Source organism: Mytilus californianus, unplaced genomic scaffold (genome assembly GCF_021869535.1).
Source record: "Mytilus californianus isolate M0D057914Y unplaced genomic scaffold, xbMytCali1.0.p SCAF_13, whole genome shotgun sequence".
Classification (NCBI taxonomy): Eukaryota; Metazoa; Mollusca; class Bivalvia; order Mytilida; family Mytilidae; genus Mytilus; species Mytilus californianus.
The window spans coordinates 39,911,500-39,921,257 of NW_026262615.1; the positions used below are offsets into that span (position 1 = coordinate 39,911,500).

The following is a 9,758-nucleotide window of genomic DNA, read 5'->3' on the forward strand; positions in this document are numbered from 1 at the left end:
AATGACAAAGGTTCTAATGTGAGTAAGAATTCACAGTAATTGTAAAATTATTACGGACTGACAGTTTTAATTGTCTTGCAACAATTCTTTATTTTTGAATGTTGCGAAAGGATCGAAACTTATTTGACACAAGATATCGATTCATATACGTTACATTTGGAAACAAAAATTCTTATATAAAATTAGAAGATTTCAAAGTTTTTAAAATTATCCAAGAGTTGACAAAAGATAAAGTCAAACGAATTGGAAAAGAAGTATAGGTAGCATTGCAAACGAAATAATGTAACAAACAGAAAACAATTAAAGAATGTACATAACCAACAACTTCAAAAAGATAGGGAGTGATTATATAAACATGAATATATATATATATATATTCGATTATTTCAATCTGTTTAAGATATAAGTACGATCCAAAAACTCCATTCCCCCAACAATACTATATCAATTACCCCCTCTTTGAAGTCAAATGCAAACATATGGCAAAGGGTCTAATGAATGTTTAAAAGTCTGTAATATAGTGGTGTTGTATCAGATGTGTGACAAGATAATTTATTTATCATTTTGCAGTGGTATATATTTAGACTGATGTGAAATTTGAGATTATACAAGTACGTTTTAGTTATTTTTAAATCCACTAGTTATGACGTTTCACTAATTCGATTGACTTCCTTTACTTATTGCTAAGGACAGGTAAGACACAATACTTATTTAGATGATTTAAACTCTTTGTTTTCATGAGATAGATAGAATACGTTATGACATTTGGTTCAAAAAATCAAACCTGAGAGATTTAAAAAGTTGTACTTCTTCATTTTAGATTGCAATGCATTTTTTATCTTTCGTAAAAGGTCACATACCGTATTGTCATATTAGGGACTTTTATTATGCATGTACTTATATGTTCGAATTTGAATTTGCAAGTTTGTAGAGATATTTATAATTAATAATTGGAATTTAATGATAGCGTCATTTAAATTTTCAAAACTATTAAAGAAGAGCATTTAACAACATCGAATACCTTTTATTGAACATGTTTAAACACGATAAACATGCCACATTTCGAATCTGTTATTATGTACTCAATTAATGATATCATCAAAAATGTAATAACAAAAACACCGAACTCACGGTAAATTCAAAATGAAGAAAGTCCATCAAAACTGACATAAACAATCGCTCGACTATACCAAAAAAGGAATGTTGGAAAACATATTTACTTACTAAGTACAGGAATACTCTCTAAGAAAATGGTGGGTTAGACTGATTTGGTAGCTGGGTAAACTTCTTAGTTGTAGATAGATGACTATAGTTTAGTTATATTGACAACAATAGTATGAGCAACCCATACAGACAAATTGGTTAACATGACAAACTAATTCCGATCTACATGATCTAGTAGCCAAAATTGTCTTGAATTAAAAAAATAAAAACAAGCAAACAAAACAAACGTCAAGAATTTCATTTCAATATAACAAAGACATGAACAAACAGTTTCTGTGATTGATAGTAAAATAAGAATACAGTATATAGTAACTCTTTTTTTACATACACACGCTATCCCGATAAAGTGCAAAAGTAACAATCAAATATTGTGGCACACAATCTTCAAAGATGAATAAAAGGAAAACATCAACAGTAAATAACATGATACAAAACGTTAGACCATCATTTTGTATTTGTGAATTTCACGCTGAATATTTATCTATGAGGTCCGATGTAATTTTTGAGTAAAAGGACGAGACATTCTTTGACAAAACCCTGACTGTTTAACTTTATACTCAGAGACCGATGACGTTTAAAAAGTCTGAGATGCAGCTGCAAACTGCTGAGTATCGTATGAGTTTAGAAACGTCTATCCAGACTCGGAAGTTAATCGGTGGATGTAGTCAACATGAGGTTTTGTACGTTTTTATGGTCTTCTCCTTTTTTGAATTTGTCATATATAAAAAAAGAAGATTTCGAAGTTTTTGAAATGATGACAGATATGAACAAAGAGGGAGACAAACGAATTTGGAAAAAAAAGTAGCATTGCAAACGAAATAGGTTAACAAATGGAGAACAATAAAATTATGTGCATAACCAACAACTTCAAAGATAGGGAGTGATCCTATAAACATGAATATAAACAAATGTTTGATTAATTCAAACTGTTCAAGATAGAAATATAATCCAAAAATTCCATCCCTCAAAGCAATATTATAGCAAATACCCCCTTTTTGTAGTCACATGCATACTTATGGCAAAGAAAGGACCTGGTGAATGTTAAAAAAGTCTGATATAGGTTGTTGTATCAGATGTGTGACCAGATAATGTATTAATAATTTTGTAGAGGTATATTTAGACTGAAGTGAAATTTGAGTTGACATAAATACGTTTTGTTTATTTTTAAATCGATTAGTTATGACATTACACTGATTCTATTCACTTCCTTTTCTTATAATCAAAGACAGGTAAGACAAAATACTTATTTATAGAATTTAACTCTTTGTTTTCATGAAGTAGCTAGAATAGGTTTTGACATTTTGTTCAAAAAATAAAACCTGAGAGATTCAAAAAGTGGTAAATCTTCACTTTAGATGTCACCGCATTGTTTATATACTATATTGTCATAAAGGGGACTTTTATTATGCATGTTCTTATTTTATATGTTCGATTTTGTGGTGGCAAGTCTAAAAAGACATTTATAGTTAATAATTGGAATTCAACGAAAACGTCATTTTAATTTTAAAAACTATCAAAGAAGAGCATTTAACAACATCGAATACCTTTCATTGAACATGTTTATACACGATAAACATGCCACATGTCGAATCTGTTATTATGTAGTGAATTTACAATCGTATAAAAAATGTAATAACAAAAACAACTAACTCAAGGTAAATTCAAAATGAAGAAAGCCCATCGAAACTATCATAACCAAAGCTTTACTATACCAAACCTGATTTGCCAGCTAGTTAAACATCTTACTTGTATGACTGATGACTATAGTTCAATTGTATTTACAAAAATAAAATATTAACGGTAAAATTGAGAATGGAAATGGGGAATATATCAAAGAGACAACAACCCGACCAAAGAGCAGACAACAGCCGAAGGCCACCAATGGGTCTTTAATGCAGCGCGAAAATCCCGCACCCGGAGGTGGTCCTCAGCTGGCCCCTAACTAAAATTATGTGCTAGTTCAGTGAAAATGGACGTCACACTAAACTCCAAAACATATAAATGAACTAAAATTAAAAAACATACTAGACTAACAAAGACCAGAGGCTCCTGACTTGTTACCAATTTTACTGCACCAGATGTGCAATTCGACAGTTAATATCTAGTTATGCTCGAGACTAAAATATTTGAAATTCTAAAACCCATTACAATTATCTGAGAGCTTCTTAAACCACAAAGGATCTAAATATTTGTAACTAATGAATGTTGAAATATGAATCCAACGTTTTTTTTTATTCGATTGGAAACTTAAATGTGTTAGAAAAAGGAACTATGAAGCCATTATCATCGGGTTTGTACTTACATGAGCAACAGGATGGGTGCAACACGTGGTGCAGGATCTGTTTACCCTTCTGACGCAGCTGATATCCCCTCCCCCGGTTTTTTGGTGGGGTTGTCTTTCTTTTTTTTTTCGTTTTGGGTACTGTTGTTTGCCTTTTGATGTTTTTTGGCATTGCATTGTCAAGTTTCAATGTCCCTGATGAATTTTTCGTCTCTTTTCTGAACTCGTAATATTTAATCTGGATTATTCTTTATTAAAAAATCGCAATAAATACATGCATTTCAAAATTTACAGTAAATAATCATGATAATACTATCTGGAATAAAATCAAAGACTGTACCTAGAAGGACACAATTAAAATAAAAAAAAAATTACATATGACTGACTGTTTTCTTTCGAAAATCTGAATGATGTTCTTTGGAAGAATTGAAATACTTTTCAAATCAAGTGATCAAATAGTGCCAAATTCACACCTTCGCCCTTTAGTTTTAAACACACACACACACATATATATATAATGTAAGGAGGGGCCTATTCATTATGTACTTTACATTTGAATTGCTTACCTTAACAATCCTGACATTTCTGGGTTTAATATTGGTCAATCTAATTCTTTGGATTTCGATTGACTTATATATCATTTAATTAATCGTTTAACATTTCCGTTTGGTTATAATGTTTGATACTTTGCAATTTTATGTTGAATAATCAAACAATAGTCAGTAATAAATTGATCCCGTCCACCATCCCCACCTTCCACTCCCCCCAAAAAAACGAACAAACAAAACAAAAACAAAAACAAAAAATAATCAACTAATTATTCGATGCATGTGTAATAGTACTTTTGATAGTCCTACATTTATCTTATTTAGTTTATTCATTCTTTTATTATTAGCCAGAACACCAGAATAAGATGTCATTCGAATTGGTCCTGATTTAAAGTAGGATGAATCTGTTTGTATCAGTACTCAATGCTGTAAGTATTGTTTCCTCTTCTTCAAATCAATGAAAATTACACAATGGTAAACTTTTTTTTATTTTGAGCATTTTTCCCATGTTTAATTTATATAACTTAGAAAATGAGAATCTTATTTTGATATCTTGAGTGCGGTAGGTCGTTGAATATATCAATGGCCAGTCAAACGTAACCATTTTAAGCAACTAATATCATCGACTGGACTTTGAAAGCAAATCATTTAAAAGGATGATCAAAGTTTTAAACAAACACTATTATCCGATGTTCCGCGGTAAAACAAGTTGTAGTAATGAAAAATAGAGTTTAAATAATTAAGTCAAAATTAGTATTCAAAGGATTGTAAAAGTATTTTAGTTCAAGAAACAAACTGGAGGCTTCGATGTCTTAAAGCAAGGCATGAACGAAAGGATGTGTCGTCTTCTCGTCGGATATATTTTCATTTGGATTTTTGGTTGTCAATTTGGTTTTGGTCAAATGTACCCGCGTTTTGTCATATGAGTATTATCTTCCTTTCTCCATGTTCAAGACATACTTTTGTAAATTAAGTATTGATGAATGTTGTCCGAACGTAGATTGAAAACAGCAACCAGTATGAAAAGTGTTTTTATGTTTAATATACTGAATCACATATTCTCATCTAATTTTTTATCAGCACTTTATATTTTAGAGCCTTATCATCGTAAGTGCTACAAAATATGAGTATGACTTTATTTGTCCTCATAAGTCCCACTGGATGTTGAGAGCAACGACACAAAAATGTGATAATCAGGAGTTTTACCACTGTTTGTATGATATAAACACGAAGAAAATCAGTGAAAAATGATTTCGGCCTGATGATTATCCACAAGGTAATACAGTGATAACTATTTCTGTGAAATAATTATAAAAATAAGACGATGACGTATAACTGCCAATGAAACAACTCTCCATCAGAGAATACTTTTTAATGCATTCAATTTGAAGATACAAAGAACATATTTAAACAATCTGTTTAAAATACAGATCCTGTGTTCATGCTTTACTTACAATGATCTGAGAACCGCCCGGATCTACTTTCTGTTTCGTTAATTTTTTTCAAATTGTGTAAGGTGTGTATCGTTACGAAAAAAACACTAGGACTTCGTAAACTTTTTTAAATGGTTGAAGTATCTGTATTCAAACAGATTGCCATCGATTAGAATGAAGATTATTGTTTTATTTTACTTTTCCTCACAGACCGAATAGGGTCAATCAATGGTTTGAGTGACAGACAGAGTAGAGTAAACAATGGTTCCATCTTCCTCTTTATTTCTAAACATTTTTGGAATATACACGACTATGTGAAGTTGGCGCAACAGCAAGTAATGAATTTGTTTGAGTTGAAGAAAGCTTGGCACTTTGAATGACAATGACGAGTCCGCTATGGCAGCTGTCAGTAAATAGACTGAAGACGACAATTGTTTATTCAATTTTCATTTAAAATATTTTAAGTAATATTGAGTGACATTGTATCTATTTTATCTCAATCGTTACATATTGGTATCAGGGTGGTTTTGTTATAAATCCATCACGTATGCCCAGAAAACACACAAAAAAACTGGTTAGAAAATACCTAACTTCCCGAATGTATGACAAAAACAAATGCTTTTTCACTTTGCATCCTTAAAATAGTAGCTGCCCTTATTTCTTGACAAAATCAATCTACCGGTACTTCTACATAGCATTTTGATTGCATATTTAATTTATATCTTAACAAAACGTTTTTTAATATACGTTAAGGAGAAAGCAACCACATGGCAATACTTTTATTAAATATATTTTTTTGGGTTGTTGGGCTGTTATTGCACTGGTGTTTATCAAACAGTTACTAATATCTATATTTAGGCCATATACTATGAAACAGAAAAAATCAATAAATAATTCAGATGACATTTTCGTAAATTACTTGCCCATAGTTTCAGTGTCCTCGTGATGAATATTAACAACACTAATGTTCCCTTAATGTGGAAAAATAACTTAAATATAACACAAATATATGATTTAGGATACCACGGCGTTCTGAGTGGTAAACCTCATGCAGCGACATGTTCTGATGGATATTTTGCACCGAAAGTTTCTTGGTCGTACGTGGACTTTAAATGTCCATACCAAAAATCTGTATGCAGTGAAGAGGGTCAAATCGTAGTGAACAACGGATCAAACAAAGAAGACATTAAATGTAGATGTGATTATAGAAAAGGATATGCATTCATTCATAATCCTCAAAATAATTGCACGTGTTCTCCATGGACAGAAGACTGTTCGTGTCATCGAATACACTGCAAAAACAACAGTTTCATTTTTTCCGAAGGTATTTTTATTAAGACTCTTTCGTCTTGCAATAGTATTAAAACATTTGACTTTTCTACACTTTACACATGTATTTCCCATTCCAAACTAAAAGACAAATTGAAAGAGTTGGTCCTACTTTGTTTCAAAAAATAAAAACCAACGTAGATACAAGTATCTTATCTTAGGGAGGTATAAATCCTACTTTGTAAAAAAATCACTCCGATTCCAGCAAAAAATTAAAAAAAAACAATCGGCATTCCAATGGGAACAAACTGTGCCACTCTTCATGCCGACTTGTTCCTTTATTCATATGAGGCTGACTTCATATAGGAACTTCTTAGGAAGAAGAAAAAGAAGTCAGCAGTATCCTTTAACTTTACTTTCCGCTATAAAGATGATGTTCTCTCACTAAATAATTCAAAGTTTGGTGACTATGTTGAAATCATCTATCCCATCGAACTTGAGATAAAGGATACAACAGATACAGTTAAATCTGCCTCATATTTTGACTTACATCTAGGAATTGACAATTAGGGTCGGCTGAAAACTTAACTTTACGACAAAAGAGATGATTTCAGCTTCCCAATTATGAACTTTCCATTTCTATGTAGCAACATTCCAGCAGCGCATGCATATGGAGTACATATCTCCCAGTTGATACGATTTTCCAGGGCTTGTATTTCCTATCATAATTTCCTTGATAGAGGGTTTCTACTCATAAGGAAGCTATTAAACCAGGAGTTCCAAGTGGGATTGAAATCATCTCTTCGGAAGTTTTACGGACACCATCATGAGTTGGTTGACCGTTATTGAATATCCGTTTCATAGATGATAGTGGATATGTTCCTAATGTCGTAACTACAATCCCGTCCCCCTTTTCTCGAATATGACCTACCGAATTTGACTTATTACCGGGTTTGTACTAACACGAACAACACGACGGGTGCTACATGTAGAGTATTATCTGCTTACCCTTCCAGAGCACCTGAGATCACCCCCAGTTTTTGGTGGGGTTCGTGTTGCTCAGTCTTTAGTTTTCTATGTTGTGTTTTGTCTGTCGGTCTTTTTCTTTTTTTAGCCATGGCGTTGTTAGTTTATTTTCGACTTATGAGTTTGAATGTCCCTCTGGTTTCTTTTGCCTCTTTTTTATTCTATTATATCAAATTGCATGGCTATTCAATTAGTATAAACACTAAGATGTGTTATGACTACACATGAGACAAATATCAAGCAAAGATGTATGCAATAATATGGCCTTTAACAACGAGTTTAACCAATCATACCATTAAGTAAGCTTTAAAAGCCACATGAAAGCAAAACGTGAAATAATTTATGAGAGAAAAAAAGGCCTGATTTTACTTTACAAAAGACAGCGACCAAACATAACCCATTGACTATTGGATCCTGGCTTGTGTAGTCACATAACGAAAATCTCGAGGGTAAAATGTTTGTGTGCGCACAACTATCCCAGCGACCTTGTACAGTTGTGTAACAGTATAACATTGTTCGTGGAAATACTTGCATTCCGATATACTTAAGATTTTCACTGAAACCACGGACATAAGTCACAATCAGTATTGACTTGTAACAAAGTCGTATGATTTTTATGATTTAAATATAAATAATATAAAACATCATTATACATTGTAGTTCCTTTTCAATATTAAGACTGAAGGTTTCTAGCCCTGGCCCTATTTGCCCATATTTCAAACCTCAAAGAAAAAACATCAAACAAAAAGGGAATAACCAATTATCGATCCTGATGAAAACATATCGTACATGTACACATACCATTTAAGTCAATACGCTTATAAAGCATTGATAAATTACTTTAAAGATTGGAATAATACTCACAATTACAGATTACACATGTGTACCAAAAGATCAAGTTCATTCTGAGCAGAAATGTACAACGATTCCAATGCATAGGTAAGAAAATAATATTTAATCAAATTCATTAGGAACATCGAATTACAGATGACGTTCTCTCATTAAATAATCCAAAATTTGGTGACTATGTTGAACGCATCTATCCATCGAACTTGAGATAGAAAATACAGTTAAGTCTGCCTCATATCTTGACTTACATCTACAAATTGACAATGAGGGTAGGTTGAAAACTAAACTTTATGACAAAAGAGATGATTTCAGCTTCCCAATTGTGAACTTGCCATTTCTATGAAGCAATATTCCAACAACGCCTGCATACGGAGTATATATCTCCCTGTTAATAAGATATTCCAGGGCTTGTACTTCCTATCATGATTTCCTTGATAGAGGGTTGCTGCTCACAAGGAGGCTATTAAACCAAGTGTTCAAAGTATTGAAGTTGACATCATCCCTTCCTACGTTTTACGGACACAATCATGAGTTGGTTGACCGTTCTGAAACATCCGTTTCATAGATGATAGAGGAGATGTTCTAATGTCGTAACTACAATCCCGTCCCCTTTTATCGAATGTGACCTACCGAATTTGACTTATTACCGGGTTTGTACTAACATGAGCAACACGAAGGGTGACACATGTGAAGCAGGATCTGCTTACCCTTCCGGAGCACCTGAGATCACCCTAAGTTTTTGATGGGATTCGTGTTGCTTAGTCTTTAGTTTTCTTTGTTGTGGTTTTTGCACTGTTGTTTGTCTGTTCGTCTGTTTCGTTTTGAGTCATGGCGTTGTAAGTTTGTTTCGACTTATGAGTTTGAATATCCCTTTGGTATCTTTCGCCTCTTTTTTACAACTTATATTAGTACGATAAAGAAGTTGTAATTTTTCATAAAAATGACGAACAGAGAAAACTTGGTTAGACAATGAATTTTTTCTTTTGTAAGTTTTGTTAGCTCTGGCTTTATATCAGTCTCTTTGATAAATGCACAACTGGCAGAAACAGAATAACTGAACAAAAAAAAATGTTAATATGGCTTCTTTACCTGTTTTGCTCATTTTGCCGTTGTAATGTAATTGTTACC

The 9,758-nt window shown here is 32.5% G+C and overlaps 1 long non-coding RNA gene across 1 annotated transcript; it reads left to right on the forward strand.

Annotated features, from left to right (window-relative positions):
- The first annotated feature begins 5,161 nt into the window (after positions 1–5,161).
- LOC127723655 (uncharacterized) lies at positions 5,162–8,718 on the forward strand. Its single transcript, XR_007992173.1, has 3 exons — positions 5,162–5,329; positions 6,505–6,810; positions 8,654–8,718. It is a non-coding gene; the product is annotated as an uncharacterized LOC127723655 (long non-coding RNA).
- The last annotated feature ends 1,040 nt before the right edge of the window (positions 8,719–9,758 follow it).